The 24,172-nt window shown below is 43.5% G+C and overlaps 1 long non-coding RNA gene across 1 annotated transcript in view; it reads right to left on the bottom strand.

Annotated features, from left to right (window-relative positions):
- Nucleotides 1-17,835, bottom strand: part of LOC128424130 (uncharacterized) — a 32,588-nt gene extending 14,753 nt beyond the window's left edge. Inside the window, exons 1-2 of the long non-coding RNA XR_008332928.1 lie at nt 17,651-17,835; nt 7,446-7,537 (exon numbers count right to left, since the gene is read on the bottom strand). This is a non-coding gene — a long non-coding RNA (uncharacterized LOC128424130). The remainder of the gene's footprint in view (nt 1-7,445; nt 7,538-17,650) is intronic.
- Nucleotides 17,836-24,172: the final 6,337 nt, after the last annotated feature.

The raw sequence follows: 24,172 nt of genomic DNA, 5'->3' as shown, positions 1-24,172 counted from the left end.
AGTGACTGGAATATGTGGCTATACATAATATAATTTCAGAAGCACCGAGGGCAGAAAAAGTTGGTTCAGATCCTACACTCCAGAGCAGGAGAAAACAAGCTTGCTTCCATGGGGCAACCTTTTAGATATCTGAAGGTGGCTATCATATTTCCTCTCAGTGTCCTATCCAGGTTAAACATACCCAGTTCCCTCAACTGTTCCTCATAAGGCTTGGTTTCCAGACCCTTGATCATCTTGGTTGCCCTCTCCTGCACACATTCTTGTCAAAATCTTTCTTAAATTGTGGTGCCCAGAATTGGACACAGCACTTCAGGTGTGATATGACCAAAGCAGAATAGAGACATTATACAGTGGGACCTTGGGTTAAGTACCGTAGGTTCTGGCATATTAGGCGACTGGACGTATAAGACGACCCCCCCAACTTTTGCTGTTCAATTTTAGAGTTATAGAGTTTGAGCGCCGCCAGGGGCAGAGCGCGCACCCCTCCACTGCCTCTTCCATCGCAGCAGTAGCATCCTGAGGCGAGGCGTTTGGTGGGTGGGCAGGCGAGCGCCACGCTCGGAAGGACTTTCTGTGTCCCCTTCTGTGGGGAGGGAGGAGGAGCGACAGCAGAAGGGCCGCATCTGCTCACCGGCTCCCTCTCCTCCTTCCCAATGTGTATACCCAGCGTATAAGACAACCCCCGACTTTTGGGGTGATTTTCCAGGGATAAAAAGTCGTACGCCAGAACATATGGTACTTAATTCGTTCCAGAGGTCCATTCTTAACCTGAAACTGTTCTTAACCTGAAGCACCACTTTAGCTAATGGGGCCTTCCGCTGCCGCTGCGCCGCTGGAGCACGATTTCTGTTCTCATCCTGAAGCAAAGTTCTTAACCCGAGGTACTATTTCTGGGTTAGCGGAGTCTGTAACCTGCAGCGTATGTAACCCAAAGCACCACTGTACTTCTGTCTATGCCTCCTAGAATAGCATTAGGTTGGAGGTTTTTCGCTGCTGCATCCCACTATTGACTCGTGTTAAGCTTGTGGTTTACTAAGCCCCCTAGATCCCTTTCACGTGTACAAAGCAGCAAATATTTTCTAGAAATTTTATTGACATGTTCTGTATTTCAGGACACATTGAATGGCTTCCGTTTGATATGTTCTCCCAATCTTCTAAGCTAAAAATATACATAGGGGCTGTTTAGCAGATTACGTATTGACATAATCAGTTTGATCTCTCGTGGGCAACGTTTTAACATTTCTTTTGTGCACTTTGAAACAGAAATTAGCACTCAAGGAGGACTAATGTTATTGAAGTCGCACTAAGCGGCCTGCGCGTTCTTCCCATTAGCTTGAACTCCCACATTCTCTACAAAGTATTTCAACTAATACAAATAGGCCTGCCAATCAGTGCTAGAATTATTGTGGGGGGAAGTGGCCAGCCCTATTGTCTTCTGCAAGCTCCCACGCCCACCACTCATTGCAACTAAGGTACAGCCCAGTATAAAGTAAGCATAGCATACATAGTGTGTATATGGGAAAAAACAGGATCAGGCTCTGAGGAATCAGAAGAAAGGCTATGCAGTCCTGATACTATACAACTTTTAGGGACGTTTTTAATGTTTCATGTTTTAGTATGCTGAGGTCCAGCGCCGAGGCCTTTCTGGCGGTTCCCTCACTGCGAGAAGTGAGGTTACAGGGAACCAGGCAGAGGACCTTCTTGGTAGTGGCACCGGCCCTGTGGAACGCCCTCCTATCAGATGTCAAGGAAATAAACAACTATCTGACTTTTAGAAGACATCTGAAGGCAGCCCTGTTTAGGGAAGTTTTTAATGTTTGATCTTTTATTGTGTTTTTAATATTCTGTTGGAAGCCACCAAGAGTGGCTGGGGAGGCCCGGCCAGATGGGGCAACCCAGTCTGATGGGTTGGGTACTATTAATTATTACTACTACTACTAAACTATTATAAGCTGCCAGAAGACCAATTTGCCCACTGCACTCATAATACAGTGGTACCTCGGGTTACATACGCTTTAGGTTACATTTGCTTCAGGTTACAGACTCTGCTAACCCAGAAATAGTACCTTGGGTTAAGAACTTTGCTTCAGGATGAGAACAGAAATCGTGCTCCAGCAGCGCAGCAGCAGCAGGAGGCCCCATTAGCTAAAGTGGTGCTTCAGGTTAAGAACAGTTTCAGGTTAAGAACGGACCTCCAGAACGAATTAAGTACTTAACCTGAGGCACCACTGTAAATACAATAAAACCCAACTGCTGCAGGGAAGGTGTGAAGCAGTGCTCTGGAACAACAAAACAGATCTCTCAGTGGCAGCACCGTCTTCATCAAAATGCATAAATGCAGGTCCAAACTAATTCCTGTGCAGAACCACCCGCCTGTAAGGCATTCTGACTTCTATTATTTATGTTGACACCCTCACTTTAAAATAATAAAAAGGTGCATGCGGTTAGGATCCTGTTCAGCAGCCAGACCAATCCATAAGTCTCATTTTCACTGTATAGATTAGGGCTGTTTGGAACCAATTAACAGTTGGAACTCACAGCCTTCAAAGATTCAACTATGTGACCTAACCACTCGGCCAGTACTATTTCCCGGCTGTTTGCAAAAGGATGTGCTTCGTAACCTCATTTTACTGTTCCCCCACTTTCCAAAAACACAGCAGGTTGCACAGCCAAACGCATTAACAGTTCTGGAGGCCCGCCAGTTGTTACAAGCATTTTCTGAGCTCACACTATATCAGAGCACGACAGCGAGGTTCCTTCCGTGCGCAAGGACAAGGTTAACCAAGTCAGCTGGAAGTTGAAAAGTAATACAGTCTGGGATGCAGCGAGGTCTGCAAAGCTGAATTAAGCATTTTGCGGCCTTGACGTGAGCACCTTCGAGAAACCTCAGCCAGATCCAAAATGCATCTCCTTCCTTGCCTATGCAATAGTACAGTGGTACCTTAGGTTACATACATTGTAGGTTACAGACTCCGCTAACCCAGAAATAGTGCTTCTGGTTAAGAACTTTGCTTCAGGATGAGAACAGAAATCAGGCTCCAGCGGCGCGGCAGCAGCAGGAGGCCCCATTAGCTAAAGTGGTGCTTCAGGTTAAGAACAGTTTCAGGTTAAGTACAGACCTCTGGAACGAATTAAGTACTTAACCCGAGGTACCACTGTATTAACTGTTTGAAAACGTAAATTGCAATTCACATCAGAAGTAGATTTAAGGGAACATAACCAGTTCAGTGGCAGGCTTACACACGCTCCATCGACTTTTTTGGGGGGGGCAGGAACAGAACCCCCATGCAAAATGGTCACCATATGCATTGCACAAAAATGAAGATCCCCTACCACAATTGATTGGTTAAGGAAACCTATCTTAATAATAAAACTTGCATATGAGAGAAACACAAAATTTAATAATCCTGAAAACAAACTTGTTGAGAGGTAGGCCTTTTTTTTTGCATTTCTGGAATGACAAAATAAATGGTGATATTTTTTCTGTTAATTTATTCATGGCAATCTGGAGGTTTTGTTATGCTGTCCCTCACTCCTTTTAATATGTATTTTCTCCCCCCCCCCTTCTATTATTTTATATTTCACTTGTTTTGCTTTTTTTTTACATAAGATATTTGATATATAATGTTTTTGCTACTTATTGTCATAACATAATACTAATAAAAAACAATAAACAAACAAATAAATAAATAAATAAATAAATAACAAAACCCCTCCTCAATTTACATAGAAAATTATGGCAAATACCCTTGTCTATCTAAAAGAGAATAAAGAAGAGAACATACACAGTATTAATGTTTGCAGCTTTTCATTAATATAATACATTGTTTTGTAGTGCTGTCACTATGTAGTCCTATTTGAATGTTTAAAAAACAAATTCTGGCCTTTCCAAGATGGCAGAATGGTGCATTTTTTTAGAATGGAAAAGAAGAATCCAAATAATGTATATTTTTAACAACACCTAAATTTTTAGTTCCGCAACTTTCTGATCCAAGTTCCTTCCCCCTTTTCTAACTTGGTTGTTTTCCTTATAGTTCTTCAACAGCATTTCTTCAACTGCTGAAGGTTTAATAAACTACAGTACTTAAAAACAACAACACAACAACAACTTTGCTGTCCTATAAAAAGAGCAAAGAGTGTTTAGGAATGAGAGATTCTTACTGATTACTGCAAGAAGGCTCTCCAAACAGGCTTTCAAAATATCTGGGTATTATTCTTGACCATCACCATAAAATGCTCAAGTTCATTATAGAAATAGTTTGGAGATATGTAGGTTTTCTCAAGCGCACAAATTATAGTAATTGAATGAAAATTACAGAGCGTATCCATTGAGCTGAGGAGCAACTGGAGACTGAATATTTGTCTGGTTGAGGCCTGGACCTTGACTGACGTGTAACAGAAGCTGGGTCAAGTCTAAAGGCTGCTATGAAACAGACTGGGAGCCGTCATCTAGCAAAAATGCCACTTGACTAAAACAAGATAAACCCTCCAAAGCACATCCATCAACACACTTTCAGGCAAAGTGGTTTCCAAATGTGTCCAAAAGCACTCGAAAATGGTGCTTTACTCACATCACCAATAATTTTTCAGTAATGCATCAGGTAAGACAAAAGTGTTCAAGGTCTGATTCTCCGAAAAGTACCGTACTAAGCCTCAGTTGAACAAATAAAACATATAGGTGTTCTTATGGCTAATGGAAACCATCAAGTGTCTTAATTCAAGTAAATGGCATTTCCGTACACTCTGGTTTCCATCACGGTGTCCCTTTGTGCCAGAAGCGGTTTAGTCATGCTGGCTACATGACCCAGAAAGCTGTCTGTGGACAAACACCGGCTCCCTCAGCCTGAAAGCAAGATGAGCGCCGCAACCCCATAGTTGCCTTTGACTGGACTTAACCATCCAGGGGTCCTTTACCTTTTAATTCAAATAAAGCAATGCTTATTTTGGAATAGTTGTGAGAGTTTATGAGCAATTTGCTCTAGATCAAGGCAGGAGAATCATTAGCCTTCTAGAAGTTGCTGCTCTACAAATTCCGTCATCTCTAACCATTGGCCATGTTGACTGGGGTGCCAAAGGTCTCAATTAACTGTTTTTGCCTTGCTTCAAAGCAATTCTAGAACCTTCTTTGGGAAATTCCTGGCAAATAGCCGCACTCAGGGCTCCCCCCCCCCCAAAATGTTTAAGTGTACTCTCATTTTGACTCAAGAAAATCACCATTTTATAGTTCAAATTGGGGAAAATAAATACAGTAAATACAACAAAACTGACCAATCACCGTGCTAGATTCCAACTCCTACTTCACACATTAAACGCTCATTTCCATCTGAGACTCGGGAAACACCATGACAAGAAATGAGGCTGCTATCAGGGGTAGCAAGGGAACTGACGATTCATCGTGCTAGAGAAGAAACTAAAAAAATTAAAATTTTGGTTTCTTCTACTGTTAGATTCATAAAATGTTTAGGGCAGGCATGGCCAAACTTGGCCCTCCAGCTGTTATGGGACTACAATTCCCATCATCTCTGACCACAGGTCCTGTTAGCTAGGGATGATGGGAGTTGTAGTCCCAAAACAGCTGGCAGGCCAAGTTTGGCCATGCATGGTTTAGGAGTATGTGTACCCCTGGATCCCATCCCCCCGCCGAAAAGCAGCACTGGACACACTCTAATTTCAACAGAGGGGCTACAGGTTTCGTTCCTTGAAGCTGCTCACACAATCCATGGGACTCTACAACTGCTTGGGGTTGTCCTGTCATCCAACAGAGGAGAATGCCTGAAGTTAACTCAGAAGGGACGGCTGCCGCTGCCCTTCCACACACTCCAGTGTCTGCTGCCTGAAGCATCCACCATATTTTCCCTAACAGTAGGGCCGGCTGCACCACATCTGAAGGGGCTTCAGCTGTGACGTTTCCACGTGGTTTTAAAGCAATATTTTAACAACATCATTACGTTCTGATCAAAGGCAATTGGATTATAGTGATTTCTATGGGTTATAGTTACAGATAGGTAGCTACAGATAGGTAGTAGTTACAGATGCCAACTTTGCTGCCACATACACCCGGACAACACCATTACTGGCCCCAACAACATCACACATACCATCTCGGGACTATTTAATTGCTCATCGTCTAACATTGTATATGCCATCAAATTCCAACAGTGTCCTTCAGCTCTCTATATTGGACAAACAGGCCAAACCTTACGCCAAAGAATAAACGGACATAAATCGGACATCAAGAATCACAAGACAGAGAAACCAGTAGGAAAACACTTCAATCTCCCAGGACATTCTATACAAGATCTCAAAGTAGCTGTTTTACTACAAAGGAATTTCAGAAATAGACTGGAAAGAGAAGCTGCTGAATTGCAACTCATTACCAAACTTAAAACCATGGAGAGACCTGGTCTGAACAAAGACATTGGATTCTTATCTCATTATACATGACAAAGCCATTTTTCAACTTCTCACCCCTTGCTTTTTCCTGTAAGACCTATTGCAGTCGTTAAGAGTCCTCAACAGGCTCATCACAGCTATCTGCCAATCACCCATTCCCACCACCCTTCTGAGTAATACCCCTCTCCACCTTCTCACTATATAGAAGGATCTGGCAACTTCTGTTTCAGTGTATCTGAAGAAGTGTGCATGCACACGAAAGCTCATACCAAGAACTAACTTAGTTGGTCTTTAAGGTGCTACTGGAAGGAAAAAAATTTTTTTTGTTTTGTCTATGGGTTATGTATGTGATGGGTGGAGCCTCCAAGAAAGTAATAGGGGGCAGAAGTGCACAGTGGTCGGACCATGGACTCTATCCTGCACATGACCTAGCGCTCTTTCTGTGAGATCTGAAGCAGATATAAGGCTTCTGTTCCCTAGTGTGCATATTAAATTACAGTGGTACCTCGGTTGTCGAACATCGCAGAAGCCGAACATTTTGGTTTTCAAACGCCAAAAACCTGGAAGTAAATGCTTCTGTTTTCGAACATGCCTTGGAAGTCGAACAGCTTCCGAGGCGCATTTCTCAATTTTCTGAGTTGAATTTGGCGACCGCACATTGCGCCCCAGTTGTTGGATGTTTCAAAAGTCGAATGGTCTTCCGGAACGGATTACGTTCGACAACTGAGGTACCACTGTACATGGATTTGGGAAATAATGCTTCTCCAGGCCATATGACAAAGCTAATTAAAATCAAATGGCAAATTAATCTTCTCAACGTGTTTTTATATTGTAATTTCATCCTGTGAACTGCCCTGAGACCTGTGGGTATAGGGCAGTATAGTTGTTGTTGTTGTATAGTTGTTGTGGTGGTGGTGGTATAGTTGTTGTTGCTGTTGTTGCTGTTGTTTCTTGAGCAAGAAAAAAGTCTGGGAAGAAATTTTCTCCATTTATAACCACACAAACATGTGAGTGTGCATAAAAGAAACATTGATTCAGCGTTATTCAATTACCTGAAGGATCCATCGACAAGAGAAAGTGATATTTTCCAGCCAAGGCAATAAACAGGAACAGTTGGAGTGTGTTGTGTCCATTATAGATGTATCTGGAGAGAGAACAATGTGGGAAACATTTTTATCTCATGCTGTGTGCTCTTCATCTCTCCACCACTGAGCTCAATTCTAGGCCATTTCGTCTGACATTGCTTCAGGGCAAAATCATGGAAAGACCAACGCATGGGACACGCAACCAGTAAACAATTTGAAGATGGTAGAAGAAGAGTTTGGATTTGATATCCCGCTTTATCACTACCCGAAGGAGTCTCAAAGCAGCTAACATTCTCTTTTCCCTTCCTCCCCCACAACAAACTCTGTGAGGTGAGTGGGGCTGAGAGACTTCAGAGAAGTGTGACTAGACCAAGGTCACCCAGCAGCTGCATGTGAAGGAGCAGAAACGCGAACCCGGTTCACCAGATTACGAGTCTACTGCTCTTAACCACGACACCACACTGGTAGTACAATTAATGCCAGTAAACTTGGTCCAAAGTTCTCCTGTGCTTTCCCCTTCATCGGCTGTCATAGGACTGTCAAAGGGGAGATCTTCCTACACCACTGGTTTTCAACCAGTGTGCCATGGCACCCTGGGGTGGCTTGAATGATGGTCAGGGGTGCCATGGGCAACATTGGCCTCTGTCCCTCTTTCCTTCCCTCTATTCCTCTGATACCTTCTCATGTCTCTGCCCCCCAAAGGCTTCCACAGCTGTTTGTTGCAGCAGCCTCGGCTACAAGCTCCCCAGGGGAATGGTGCCTCTGGGGCTGGCCAGGGGGTGCTTCTCAGGCCCCTTGTAGGGCAGTGTGGGGAGGCACCTCTCTTTGGGGCAGAGGGGAAGCTCAAAGACCAGGGGGAGACAGCTGAGGCTGCCCAAAGGACTCCCAAGGAGAGGAGGCTGAGGGAACACCCCCAAGGGAGGGTATACAAAAAGGGCTGAGGGGCTGCTGGCTCCTGAGCCCCACAGGGGTTCAAAAAGGGGTGACATAACTGGGCTCCTGAGCCCCACAGGGGTTCAAAAAGGGGTGACATAACTGGGCTCCTGAGCCCCACAGGGGTGCTGCAGGAAGAATATAGCTGGTCAAGGGAGCCCTGGACCCCAAAATGGTTGAAAACCTCTGTCCTACACAATAACATGCATGCTGGGTTTCCGGATTGGGTCCATTTTGTATTGGAAATGACTGTGCCTTTTCCAAACCTTGTCACTTGGGGCAACTAGAATTGGGCATAGGAACCACAGTGTGGGCGAGTTATTGATTTGCAGATTGGCATTGGGGTATTTCTGCATTCTTATGCCTTCCCTAATGCTTATTAATACTATATTTACCTTTGGCAATCTTCAAACCCACCTACTTTGTACTTTAAAGAGTCTTTTGTTCCACTCTCTTTGATGGGCTCTCAGTCATTCATCGTGAGCTTCCTTCAAAACCATTTGCCACAATTACACCGCCGTTGGGGAAATGGCATTGCTATTATTTTGTCAGGTAATAACCGTTATTAAAAAATAACAACAGCGGTGATTTTTTCCTCAGAGGTAATAACTATTGGACTATATTGTCATCATGTGAACAATAATTTTTTTGTGTCAAGAGGAAAACTAAATTGACAAAAGCTGCGTGTAACAGGGGAGAGGAATGTCATAAGACTCACAGTGCAAGCTGTTGCACATTGACTCCAATGTACCGTAAGTCCCATCATCTTCAGTGGGGTGTAGAGCAAATTTGTTTAGAACACCAGTCTTGCAGCGCATTCTTTGATGTGTCAACTCAAAAGTAAGCCCTACAGAGTGCAATGCGACTCTAAATGTGTCTAGGATTGCAGATTTAATGGCTCTGAATCTCGCTGTGAGAAATGGTTGTTCTCAAACAAGTTCATGTCACATAGACGCCATTTACCAAGTGGCAACTTACAGAGCTGCGAGTCCGGTGTTGTGGGAAGTTGTCTGCATTCTACCCTCCCCTGAGCCATCCGCTATCTTTCAGCGATGGCAATCTGTTAAAATCCTCACCAGATGCTGCAGATGACTGCTTACCCACATGTCCTGAATGTGCACATTGAGAAGTAACTGCTTCGGCTCTGTACAGATATTCCTAGCTATGTCAGGGGTCTGTGTGGCATGATTCTACCAGCTAGTCCCAACCCTTCCGAGCACTCATGTGTTGGGTGGCATAGTGACCTCCAAGCACACTGCAAAATAGAGGGAGGAGACTCTTGAGAGTCCCATGGACTGCAAGAAGATCAAACCTATCCATTCTTAAGGAAATCAGCCCCGAGTGCTCACCGGAAGGAAGAAGATGAAGAAGAAAGGTTTGGATTTGATATCTTGCTTTATCACTACCTGATACCTGAAGCTGAGGCTCCAATACTTTAGCCACCTCATGAGAAGAGAGGACTCCCTAGAAAAGACCCTGATGTCGGGAAGGATTGAGGGCACAAGGAGAAGGGGACAACAGAGGGCGAGATGGTTGGACAGTGTTCTCAAAGCTACTAACATGAGTTTGACCAAACTGCGGGAGGCAGTGGAAGACAGGAGTGCCTGGTATGCTTTGGTCCAGGGAGTCACAAAGAGTCAGACACAACTAAACGACTAAACAACAACAACATGTGCAAGCCACTATGTGCACAAGCCGTCGAGCTAGCGCATCAAATGGTAGCACTAGCTGTCACGATTAAAAAAAACTGCCCTTCTGTGTCAAGATATGACAAATATTTGCGCAGCGAACTTAAACAATGATTCTCTGAACAGGGCACATTCTGCCATATGTGGTGGACATGCAAGATAATGAAAGTACATTGGAAAATGATTTATAATGAGTTGGGGGGGGAGGTTTAAAATAACTTTTGTGGAAAAACAGAAGCTTTTTAATTAGGAATTTTAGATCCAGAAATACCAAAGGAGCAGAAAAGACTATGCATGCAACAACAACTGCAAGGATACTTCTGGCCCAGAGGAATGGTTAACAAAGATGATGGACTATGCCGAAATGGCAAAAATGACTGGGAAGATCAGAAACCAAGAAGACAATAAATTTAACAAATAATGGGGAAAATTTATAAGCTATTTAGAAAAATACTGTAAACAATTAAAAACATTGACAGGATTTTAACACCTGCAATGTAACAAAAACTATGATAACAATTCAGTTTGAAGGAAATATGGAGAACATTATACGATGCAGTTGGAAAAAGAGTAACTATGGAACCCATGGAGGGGTGGAGGGAAATCTAGGGTTTCAGAGAATCCTATTTGTATATGATTATGATTTACATATGAATGCAAATGTAAAATCGAATAAAAGTATTTTTAAAAATAAAATAAACAATGGTTCTCTGATTGTGTCCATACTAAGCTGTTTGCAGCACAAGAATGTAGCTTTTCCTCAATCCAGAATTGTTTGCAACATGCTGCTTTCCATCTGGATTGATTCTAGATAATACTGTCCACAAAGGTGGCTGTGGTTACTTGAAACCTGTTTGGAGATCCTCCCTTGATTCAATTATCCATGCTTTTTTCCTTCCTGCACACATTCCAGGTGAACGAAGCAGGAGGTGGGGATTGCGATCTTGGTGTGCACCCACCCACATCATTGTTGGGCAGCAGTGGACACAAACCCCCATTGTTCAGCCCAGACAATGAGGTCCAGCTCCGAGGGCCTTCTGGTGGTTCCCTCACTGCGAGAAGTGAGGTTATAGGGAACCAGGCAGAGGGCCTTCCTGGTAGTGTTGCCTGCCCTGTGGAACACCTTCCCATCAGATGTCAAGGAAATAAACCACTATCTGACTTTTAGAAGACATCCGAAGGCAGCCCTGTATTGGGAAGGTTTTAATGTTTGGTGTTTTATTGAGAGCCACCCAGAGCGGCTAAGGAAACCCAGCCAAATGGGCAGGGTATAAATAATACATTTATTATTATTATTATTATTATTATTATTATTATTATTATTATTATTACTGCAAACTACAGCTCCCAGGATGCTTTCATCTGGAAACAGATTAATTCAGCCTCATTTGTTTTCTTGTAGTCATTGGGTAATGAATGATGGTGTTGATGGGGAGGGATCTGGTTCATGCAGGCAGAGCCAGAAAAGTAATGATTACTAACAGTACCATCTCTTCCATATTTAGTCAGAAGTAGGTCCTGCTGCAGGGATGGCAGAGCTACAGCCTTCCAGATGTTGCCATTGCTAGCAGAATCTTCCTTCTTTGGCGATCACTCGTAGCAAAGTAAGATTGTCTTCCATAAACACAGTTTTAAAAGTGAGTCCATAAGTGACTGTGGAGGCCAATTCTGGATCCACATGTCCTTCCACAGTGGGGACATACCATAGGTTTCCAGACAGGAATTGATCACGGTGAGGGTTTGCCAAGCGTGCCTTCCTTTTAGTTTGTTTCTCCCTTTCATCCTGAGTTTGAGCATCTTCAAAGCCCATGACACCTTTGGTAAAGGCTGTTCTCCAATTGGAGCGCTCTCAAGCCAGTGTTTCCCAGTTGTTGGTGTATATACTATATTTTTAAAAAGTTGCCTTGAGAGAGTTTTTAATTCTTTTTTGTTGAAAGCCTTACACTTTCCATTTTTATGTTCGGAATAGAGTAGCTGCTTTGGAAGACAATCATCAGGCATCCGCACAACATGACCAGTCCAACGAAGTTGATGTTGAAGAATCATTGCTTTGACACTGGTGATCTTTCCTTCTTCCAGTACACTGGCATTAGTTTGCCTGTCTTCCCAGGTGATGTGTAAATTTTTTTGGAGACACAGTTGATGGAATCTTTCGAGGAGTTGGAGATGGCATTTATAAGTGGTCCACATTTCACAAGCATACACTAGCAGCATAGACTATGCTTAGGAATGATGGGAGTTGGAGTACAACATCTGGGGAACCCCAGGTGCCCCAGCCCTATCCTGCTGTGCTTGATGGGGCTTACTTCCCAATAAGAATGGCTTCCTTAAAATATCATTTGGTTGAGTAATTTGGTTTTATTTAATTATTGCTATATATATATATATATATATATATATATATATATATATATATATATGACACGGGTGGTGCTGTGGGTTAAACCACAGAGGCTAGGACTTGCCAATCAGAAGGTCGGCGGTTCAAATCTCTGCAAATCCCCGCGACGGGGTGAGCTCCTGTTGCTCGGTCCCAGCTCCTGCCAACCTAGCAGTTCGAAAGCACGTCAAAGTGCAAGTAGATAAATAGGTACTGCTCTGGCGGGAAGGTAAACGACATTTCCGTGCACTGCTCTTGTTCACCAGAAGTGGCTTAGTCAGGCTGGCCACATGACCCAGAAGCTGTACACCGGCTCCCTCAGCCAATAAAGCGAGATGAGCGTCGCAACCCCAGAGTCTGTCCATAGGCGCCGACTCCATGGGGCTTGAGGGGGCCCGAGCCCCCTCAAAAATTCGTTTGGGGGGGCTCCGCCCCCCCAATAATCTCCGGCGCCCCTCCAGCAGAGCGCCATCGCCGCCCCTCCCCCAGCCCAAAATGCACAGGGGGGGCGGGCTGCATGCCTCCTGCCCTCCCTCCCGAGCAAAAGCTCCACCCAATTTCCTTTGGAGCTGATTAATAGGCGCAGCACGCTCTCCCCTATTCGCTCACGAGGAGGCGGCGCCACTTTATTTGCATATTCATGAGCTTATTTATTATTCATGAGCTTTCCCGGGCCCCCCCAATATTTTTTATAAGTCCGCGTCGCTGAGTCTGTCACGACTGGACCTAATAGTCAGGGGTCCCTTTACATATATATAGAGAGAAAGATAGAGATGATAGAGATAGAGAGATAGATAGAGAGAGAGAGAGATATATGGACGTGGGAGGGCTCTTTGGGGGTTATTTCCCCTTTGTTTCCAGCCAGCCCATTCTTCACTCTCTGGCAAGAATTGCAAGGCGGTGTGTGGAGCAGCTGGAGTAACTTTGCAAGAGACGTCGCATCTGAGCTGCCCCCAAAACATCTTGGGTGGATTGAATTAGTTGTACATTTCACTTTGATTCAGGGTGTTCATCTGGAAAGATATAGCTCCCCCCTCTGTCCTCTGTGTCACCCCTGCTGTTTTCTCTTCTCTCTGCTCTGCGGTTTGATTTCACTTCAGTCTTTGATCATTATTCATCTCTGTGGCTATGATTTTCTTATTTTATCACTGTAATGTTCAGGAGTCCCATCCCCGCCCCCCGCATAAGTTTTGGTTATGTCATTCTCCTTCTTCCTGACATTTCTGTAAATTCATTGGTTCGTCATCCTCTGCTCCGAAGCTGAGGGTCATCCTTTCGCATAGGAGCTCCATCTCAAAGCCCTAATTGCTTTTATGTTTCTTACCATTTGACTGAGTGCCCATTCACACAATGCCAATCTGCATGTATGCAAACGAGCCTCCCAAAAGGGAGGATCACCGGAAAAGAGGGCAAAATAAGTTTGCATTAAAATCTGCTTATGATGATCTACATGTGTAGATGCAAATTCTGAAATAATTTGCATAACATTTGCATGTGGTTATTGATTAAACATCTCCGACTTTCATAAAAAGGATCAGGTAGCAGATCTTGTGAAAGACCTACACTGAGGCAGTCAAAGTTGTCAATATTGTGCTAGGTGGGAAAATAGTCTGTCTTGGTCATATGTTACTGTGTCAGGGAGTGAGCTGAGGAGAGCTGCACTGAGGAAGAATGGTGGGAGCCTCCCCCTCCCCCTGCTCCTGATCAGGATCCTGAATCTTCCCAGGAGCAGGAGAACAGTGTAGATTTGGAACAGTGGTTTGCAGAAGGACATAGTTCAGAAGGCAGAAACTGGGAAATGCTAGATTGGGAACAGCTAGGAGGAGAAGAACTGGGAGAGAGAGAGTTAACAGATTCACTGTTTGGAAAGCATTAATCCACTCAGCCCAAAGAGCTGATAAGGTGGCAGCACAGACAGCACAGTGGTTACAAGCTCAAGGTACAAGACATGATGGTGACGGGGGTGACTAGGGAGGAAGAGGGTGGAAACCTTAATTGGGAGCACCGCCATTCCAAGGAATTGGATTCTTTGTTCTCTCACTATGATCATTAAAGTTTCTAACTGATTCTGCTTATCTACTGCCAAAGGGGGAGGAAGCCGATTCTCTGAAGCCTGACATACTGTGACATAACACTCATTTATATATTTGGTTGGGGGTGGCAACACAATTATATGTTGAAAGTGGAAGGAAAAGTGAAAGGGCCATAGCTCAGGGATAGAGCATCTGTCTTGTATGCAGAAGCTCCTAGGTTCATTCAATTGCTCTGGAAAGCAAGCCTTATGAGGAATGGTTGAAGGGTTTGTTTAGCCTGGAAAAGAGGAGACTGAGAAGACATATGATAATCATCTTCAAAAACCTCAAGGGCTGTTACATGGACGAGGGAACACTTGGGTTTTCTCCTGCTCTGGAGGGTAGGACTCGAACCAGTGGCTTCAAGTTTGAAGAAAGGAGATTCCAACTAAACTTTCGGAAAAACCTTTCTCACAGTTAAGAACTCTTCGGCAGTGGAACAGACTCCCACGAGAGGTGGCGGACTCTTTCCTTTGATGTTTTTATGCAGAGGTTGGATGGCTACCTATCATGGATGCTTTAGTTGAGATTCCTGCATTGCAGGGGGTTGGACTAGATGACCCTTGGGGTTCCCTTTCAGCTGTACAATTCTATGATTCTATGACCCAATGGAGTGACTTGGTGCTAGTATCTTTGCTGTTCGTGCACTACCTAAGCTCCTTGTGGCGGTGATGCATTTTGTATATTTTTTAAATGGAATTCCAAGTGTTTTGTATGACTGTGTCATTATTATACAGTGGTACCTCGGGTTACAGACGCTTCAGGTTACAGACTCTGCTAACCCAGAAATAGTACCTCGGGTTAAGAACTTTGCTTCAGGATGAGAACAGAAATTGCGTGGCGGCGGCAGCAGCGGCAGCAGCAGGAGGCCCCATTAGCTAAAGTGGTACCTCAGGTTAAGAACAGTTTTAGGTTAAGAACGGACCTCCAGAACAAATTAAGTTCTTAACCTGAGGTACCACTGTACAGTCAAACCTTGGTTGTCAAACGTAATCTGTCCGGCTTCCGAAATGTTTAACAACCAAGGCATGGCTTCCAATTGGCCGCAAGAGCTTCCTGCACTCAAATCGAAGCCACGTTGGACGTTCGGCTTCAAAAAAATGTTCAAAAACCGGAGCATTTACTTCTGGGTTTTTTCGGTGTCCGGAAGACGAAACGTTCCAAAATGGAGCCGTTCGGCTTCCAAAAAATGTTCAAAAACCGGAGCATTTACTTCTGGGGTTTTTCGGTGTCCGGAAGACGAAACGTTCCAAAACGGGGCCGTTCGGGAACCAAGGTTTGACTGCAACATATCTATGTTGACACTTTTAAATGTGTCACTTGAGAACCTCAGTGTAACACACAGCCAACCAGTCTAATAAACAAACGAACAATACAAACCAGCTTATTATGTTCCCGTAAGCATCTCTCCTTTGCCAGCCAGCCCCATAGACTCCATTTGTGAACCAGGTATTCCATGTGAGCACCAGATCACACACACATAGCCCCCACATCTGTGTGATCTTTGGAAGAGAAGGATCACGTGAACCAAGCCCGTGGGTGTTCCTGTGGAGAGCTCAGCTGACATCGGAGGATGTCTGTACGGTGTAGATTATACCACCAAATTATACTCTGCACTCCACCCCACCCCAAAGTTACAAATAAGCCACTTCTGTGATTATGGCTGCTAAACTATTGCAGCCACAGGACTTGCTGGTTTTCTGATTGCTAGGTTAATCCGTTATGTTTGTCCATGTGAGCGCCTACCCAGAACTGGTCATGTGGACCAAAAAAAAAAAAAAAAAAAAAGCAGAGTTTGAACCAAATCCTTGGAGAATTCACTTGGCAGCGGAAAATTTGTTCCGACAGCGACATTCCTTGTGCTACATCTCCCCCTTCTGAGCCAGCCAGAAACAGCAGCCTTGGTTCCTGAGGATAAACCACTGTGCAATTTTTGTTCCTGAGTATTGATTGTCAAGTTACCCGGAAACCAGAAGGGAGTCAAGTCCTGGCCTAAGACTGGCCACAGCGTTAAGAAAAAATTTAAAGGTTTTTAAGAGTCAATAGAGATGCAGAGAGAATTTAAACAAACAAAAACCTTCAAGAGACTAAATGCAAAAAGGATGTTGCTTCTGGACAGTTAATAGTTCTGAAAGAGAACTGAATTTAGCAGCTACAGCATCTTACCCCTGCCTAGAAGTGACAACTCCCAAAATCTAATTTGTACAGGAACTTCTGTACGCTAAAAAGGAGGAGGAGGAGGAAAATACAAACATTCACGGGCTGAAAAGGAGATAAATGATAGGGGGGAAATAGAAGCACCTTCTGGTTAGCTTTGGGGCCTGGAGCTGAAAGCCAGTGTGGTGTTGTGGTTAGTACGTTGGACTTGAGCCTAGCAGACCAGAGATCCAATCCTCACTCTGCCATGAAGCTCTCTGGGTGACCTTGGGCCAAGCACACTCTTTCTGCCTAACTCGTGCAGCGATAAAACTGCTGGCACATTTGCGAAGCTAAGCAGGGTCCAGTTTGGTTTCAAATTGGATGGGAGCCTTTGTGCTGAGATTTCTGCATTGCAGGGGGTTGGACTGGGTGACCATTGGGGTCTCTTCCAACTCTACTATTCTAGGGCTGATGTGAGGACAAAATGGACAAGGGGAAAACCATGTGTGCCAGCTAGAGTTCCCTGAAGGAAAGGGAGATATAAATTGAAATAGCAATGATGATTTTGTGCCAGTTCTGATCTTACCTGTCTTGGGATGGATTTGGACAGTAAGACAGGATGCATTATGTATTAATTAACCTTCCTCTTGCTCGCTTGAGTAAGATGAGCGTTAAGTTTAGCAGAATTAAATATATACCACCCTTTACAGCATGAACACAGAAACTTGGGACAAAGCTTTCTGTTGTGTTTTATAGTGCATTTAATATTCTGTTGGGAGCTGCCCAGAAACCTGGGGAAACTCAGCCAGATGGTCGGGGTATAAATATATTATTATTATTATTCAGGATGCTTTAGGAAGGCTGGCTCTTCTCCTTTATTTTATTTATCCCTCTAAACAAAGCAACAGCACAGAAGTCTGTAATGGAAGAATACTTTAAAAAATAGAATCGTTTACTTACATAAAACTGCAGATGCAATTCAAGCAGAAAACAGCCATGAAATAAGTCAGGCAAAATATACTTCTAGATGACAAAATACATGGTTTAGGGTCAAAGGTGGTGCTTTTGACCCTCTTATCCCTTCCCTAAGGCTGTAGAAAGACAAACAGACTGCTCCCCAGGTGAGAGGAAATGCTAAGGATTATCTTCCTATTGTTACCTTTCCCACCTGGGCAAGCAGAGGATATGACCTCACAAAGTGCCCTCTAGGAATTTAAAGGGAACTTGTGTCTTAACCCTCTGCTCACCTAGCAAACGTGGATTTATTTTATTTTATTTTGTCAGAGGCACTGCATTTCCCCATAACTTGGAGGGCAGGCGCTTGATATCTTGCAGGGATGGGGAGTTGTGGTCCAACATTTGGAGGCCTGATGGGTTTATCGTCTCTTGCCTACGAGTGTTTCCATTTCATTTCCCATCCTGTTTAACTTTATGGGGTTCTCTCTCTTCCCCATCCGCATGGATAGCTCAGCTTATTGGCCATGAACCACCTCCCTTGCTGCTTGTTGCAGTTGCTTGGAATGAGGAGCTGTTCTCTCATTCAGCCCAGCGACATGGCTTGTAAAATCCAAAAGACATAAACACGCTTTTAAAAAATTGAAAATGGGGACATCATATTCTTAATCAAATACCAGGGTCTGTCCATTAAAGTGAACCCCCAGGTACGTTGAATATCTGCAACACTTCTGGGTAATCATATTCTGCTTCAGTGCTGTGTAACATTTTGTTAAAATAATAAAATAAAATAATTTATTTATACCCTGCCCATCTGGCTGGGTTTCCCCAGCTGCTATAGGCAGCTCCCAACAGAATATTAAAAACACGATAAAACATCAAACGTTAAAAACTTCCCTAAACAGGGTTGCCACTAAGATGTCTTCTAATAATCAGATAGCTGTTTCCTTGACATCTGATGGGAGGGTGTTCCACAGGGCGGGTGCCACTACTGAGAAGGCCCTCTGCCCATATCCTGTGTAAAGGGAAGAACCAAACTACGCATTAGGTAGTTTGGTCGGGGAACTGTGGCCTCTGCACATTGCTGGGCTACAAATCCCATTATCCCCAACCATTGGCCATATTTACAACCACTCTTGGGCGCCACCTGCACAATGTTTTTCAACATCTTGAAGTCATGGCTTCTCCCCACCCCGCAAAAAAATAGCAATCCTGGGAAAGTTAGTTTCTTAAGGGTGCTGAGAGCTGTTAGGAGACCAACTCACAAAGCTTCAGTTCCCCGTCACCTGGTTAAGTGGGATCAGTTGTTAAACCACACTGGGAATTAGGTCCAGTCGTGGTCGACTCTGGGGTTGCAGCGCTCATCTCGCTTTATTGGCCGAGGGAGCCGGCGTACAGCTTCCGGGTCATGTGGCCAGCATGACTAAGCCGTTTCTGGTGAACCAGAGCAGCGCACAGAAACGCCGTTTACCTTCCCGCCGGAGTGGTACCTATTTATCTACTTGCACTTTGACGTGCTTTTGAACTGCTAGGTTGGCAGGAGCTGGGACCGAGCAATGGGAGCTCACCCCGTCGTAGGGATTTGAACCGCCGACCTTCTGATCAGCAAGTCCTAGGCTCTGTGGTTTAACCCACAGCGCCACCCACGTCCCTGTGAGGGGCATAATAACTCTCAGTACCCTTAAAACTACAGTTCCCAGGATGTTATGTAGGATTTTAAAACTGACAAACTGCTTTCAATGTACAGTGTGGTGCAGATGGGTCCTTAGTAATTACACACATATCTAGTAATCTGATACTGCTTCTTGAGTGTATTGTGGCTGGGTACACACTGAAGACATGAGTGCGAAAGTGTGACGACTACACAAGAAAAGCAAAGGAGGTATGTGAAGTGACTAGGAAGGAAATGATGGCATGATCAAAGCAAAATGCAGGGATGAGACTTCTGGGTTCTAGAGACCTCTGCTGTTCAAGAGAAAAGTTTCATGTTCTGCCTGGACTACAAACTGCTAAACAAAATGCAGACATTCTGAAAGATCTGCTGCTACACAGCATATGTGTTTTAGTGACTGCTAGAAGTATCTTGTTTAACATTGTGCTTTGCTGACATTTATAGTGTTGTATTATTTTGTTTGTAGCCAACTCAAGATTCGGAGAGATACTATTGTTTTAAATAAATCAGCACTGTCTGAATTAAAACAGGGAAACTCCCTAAGCTACCTATCCATTTCTTTGTAAATAGCAGAGATATATTATTATTATTATTAAGTGGCATACCAAATTTTATTAACAAATTGCTTGTAGAGCACATGTAGATTTAGGATGATCAGTACATCATCATATGGATTTAGATTTAGATTTAGGATGATCATTGTTAAGTTGTGGGTTGACATAGCAGACGACACAGCGATTTCTCCAAAGCAGCTCTTTATTTTGTAAGCTGGAACAGAACTAAACTGAGGAGCTCAGTCAGCCTGCTTATATAGAGCTACAGAACAATTGTAACTGTAGCAACGTTCTAAAACTATCCAATCACTGAACGTCACTTTTTGATCTTTCATTTGCATAACTATCTACAGTATCCCCCTGCTGGCCCAGGGTGAGAACTTCAGTACATAATAATCATCACATGTCATCGTTTTCTTATTGCTGAGTTCAGTGCTGACCGCCTGCCCACCCCCCCCTTAGTAACACAGAAAAAGTTCAGAACCATGGTAAATTTCATATAAATTCTACATGACTCAGATGCATGAATGTATGCAGAATACTGAAGTGTGGTTTGTATGGCATGCTTCCATGTACATGTTCACTGGAATAACACAGTTCGTTAGTACTTTATGACGGCCTGTAACATATGCAATGTGCACTTTAGACTATGGTATGCACCAGGGCAGGATTTAGGTTTGATGAGGTCCCAAGCTACTGAAGGTAATGGGGCTCTTTATGTAGCAGGTGGGGCCCATTGCCTCACACAACACAAAACACTGTTGCTGTATGTAGCTTTTGTTTTATTTCTTTTTTCTCTTACATTTTGGAAATGTACACCTGGGTTCTTTCCCTTTAACTTTTTTTGGGGCCCCCAAGAGAGTGGGGCCCTAAGCTATAGCTTGCTTAACTTATACATAAATCCGGCACTGGTATACACTGACATGTCTTGCAGGAATTCCAATCTGGTGTGGTGTCACACATTGCAATCACAAAGTGAGATTCTCCCATCATTAACACACAAGTCAACGAGACTTATTTTGGAATCAGCCCAAAGCGTTTTGACTTAAATATGCATAAATGCATAAAGGTAAAGGTAAAGGGACCCCTGACCATTAGGTCCAGTCGCAGACGACTCTGGGGTTGCGCCGCTCATCTCGCTTTATTGGCCGAGGGAGCCGGCGTACAGGTTCTGGGTCATGTGGCCAGCATGACTAAGCTGCTTCTGGCGAACCAGAGCAGCGCACGGAAGTGCCGTTTATCTTCCCGCTGGAGCGGTACCTATTTATCTACTTGCACTTTGTGCTTTTGAACTGCTAGGTTGGCAGGAACAGGGACCGAGCAACGGGCGCTCACCCCGTTGCGGGGATTCGAACCGCTGACCTTTTGATCGGCAAGTCCTAGGCTCTGTGGTTTAACCCACAGCGCCACCCGCGTCCCTTAAACTAATAATACATATCTATATATAGAGATTCTCCAAATCTTGGGACTCCCCCCCCCCACTTGGACTTTAATTATAAACATTGGCAACTGCATATTCATCCTTACTCCTATTTTTATATCAAACCATATTGTCCATAATAATTTTTACACTAGGCTCTGTGGTTTAACCCACAGCGCCACCCGTGCTGCATAAATGCATGCTGCAGTGTAAATAAATGCCATCCATGTCTTGCAAGCATGGTACTTGCAGGACACATAACACAACCTTCGTGCTTAACAGACTTCCTCATTCAATTAACTGAGAGGACAACTCCATATTTGCGACTATCTCCTTAGGTTGACCAGGCAGGGGGGGGGGCTGAAGGCCACGCAAACATGCACATATTAGGATGTTGTAAATAAACGTTCATGGGACATTGGTCCCAGGCAACAAAAGTTTCACACGTTTTGTCATTTCCACTCCAGTGTTAAGCTCTGATGGAGAAAAAGATCACACACAACAAGCAAAGTCTGCTTTGCCAACATAATGCCCATATTTAATCTTTTTAAACATGAAAAACCAGAGTAAAAAAATTCATTTAGTTTCATACAGTACGTTTTCTCTTAGCTACATCCCATCTACAGTACTCAAAAGTCTGATGCGAAATATTTCTCAGTATTTAACAAGTGTATAACCAGCAACACAGTAAAGCAGGGCTTCTTTAGATGTAACAAGATCTAACTTTAGAGGCAGCAAATGGCTTCCTTGCTCACTAAGGCCAGATCCTTTTTTACACAGGCATTACCCAGTTATCTGAAGTTTGATGCTAGTATGAGAAAATGCTGTTGTGTGGCTCATCTTAACACCACACCAGTGTGAGGAGTAGCAGTCCAGTGACTCTTAGTGCTGCCAGCATAACACAAGTGCTAGGCCCTAGAGTAGTTTTCACCAACCCGGTGCCCCTCCAATTGTTTTGGACTACAACTCCCATCAGCATATGCTGTCTGCAGCTTATGGGAGTTGTTGTCCAAATCATCTAGCAGTAGGTTGACAACAGCTGCCTTGGAGACTGCAACATAGAAGAATGTTATAAAGTTGTACAGTCGTACCTCAGCAGTTGAACAGAATCCGTTCCGGAAGTCCGTTCAACTTCCAAAGCGCGGCTTCTGATTGGCTGCAGGAAGCTCCGGCAGCCAATCGGAAGCCGCACAAGCCACGCCGGACGTTCTAGTTCCAAAAGGAAGTTCGAAAACCGGAGCACTCACTTCTGGTTTTCGATTGTGCGGAAGCAGAAAAGTTTGGCTCCCAAGGCATTCGGGAGCCGAGGTACGACTGTACTTGGATCTTGAATTTGTAAATAAACAACAACCCGGAACAACGTAAATCAAGTTCTGTAATGTACAGGAACATGTTGTTTAAAATGAAATTGCATGCATTTATTTCACCACATAATTATCTAATTATATGCACAAATATGGGAACTCTCTTTTAAAACAATAAGCAATACCTTACAGTGTGCTGGTTATACTTTTCTAAAGACTTAAAAATAGAATGAAGAGACATTGTATATGTAGGGAGGAAGCTTCTGTAAGAAGCCTAAAAATCAGGGCAACTTTCTTCTTTGATTTTTAAGCAGTGGATGCTAAATGGCTTACCTGTCCTTGATTAATAAAAAATATAGTTACTGAAATACCTGTATTATACCAAGTCAACAATTCATGTTTTGAAAGCATAAGCTGTCTCAAGACATCACCAAGTGGTTGTGCAACTGAAATTGGAAGAATGGGTTGTTTCCTAGTGGTCTGAGTTCTGCGTGCAGAAGACAATTAGATGCACATATTCCCTCTGAATTAGATTGAATTTTCTGAAACAACCTCTTAAAATAAAAAAGCAGTAATACAAAATGCTCCAAAGTTTTATGCTGTGACAGGGCATCAAATCTACCTCCACCATTTAACAGCAGAAAATACTAAACATCTATTGAACCCATGAAGCTGCAATTCTTCACCTAAGCACAATGGGAGATGCAAGTTTGTACCTTCAAGCAATAAACAGTCATGTGAAATATTGAGGTTGTAAACTGGGGATTCAATGCTTTTCTTAAGGAGGAAGTAGAAAGAATTTTTCCTTCCGTACTGTGGTAACAATAAGGCCAGTCATAACGTCCTGGCTTATTTTAAGTGCCATTGTGTGTTTTTACTTCTTGATATTATAGGAAAATATTATTTTGAGATAGTATCTAGATGCAAAGGAAATCCTTGCGCCTGGGGATTTATCATTGACATTTTAAAAAAGAACATCAAATTTATAGAAAAATAGACCTGGTATCAGACAGACTATCTAACAGACCTTTGTTATGTACACCAAAAAAGGTTTAAGAAAACCTTTACAACTCTAACCTTAATAGAACACACTTGGGCAACAAACATACCTCATGAGCCACTGACTGTGTCTGTTTTTTGTTTCCCATTCTCATTCCCATTCAAGCAGCATACAGGTGTATAAAGTGTACAGATTCAAAGGACACACAAAACATATGCAATGAAGGTGTTTGATCAATCGTTTCTTTGAAATTTATCATGATTCTCTAAAACTACACAGATTACAAGCTTCATCTGAAAAATTTCCTTCCAGATAAGAGTAGTGTGTCCAGCAACTTTAAGTGTCTATTAGCACATAAGAATCTTAGAAGCAATAGATTTTTTTAAAAAGTCAGCCCAATCCAGTACCTTTAACTGATTTGACAGATCTGCCATTTCACTTTTGATTCTGTAAGACTTCTCGAAGCAGCGAACTCGGCACACCGCAGTTAACCTGAAAATCTCTATAAACATGATGAACTCTCGAGACATTTGGTTCGGCAGCACATCACCTAAAGCATCACTTCTGTTTTTCCCATG

This window comes from Podarcis raffonei, chromosome 12, assembly GCF_027172205.1.
Source record: "Podarcis raffonei isolate rPodRaf1 chromosome 12, rPodRaf1.pri, whole genome shotgun sequence".
Classification (NCBI taxonomy): domain Eukaryota; kingdom Metazoa; phylum Chordata; class Lepidosauria; order Squamata; family Lacertidae; genus Podarcis; species Podarcis raffonei.
The sequence above is the reverse complement of the archived record's forward strand: the minus strand, read 5'-3'. Positions and strand labels throughout refer to the sequence as shown.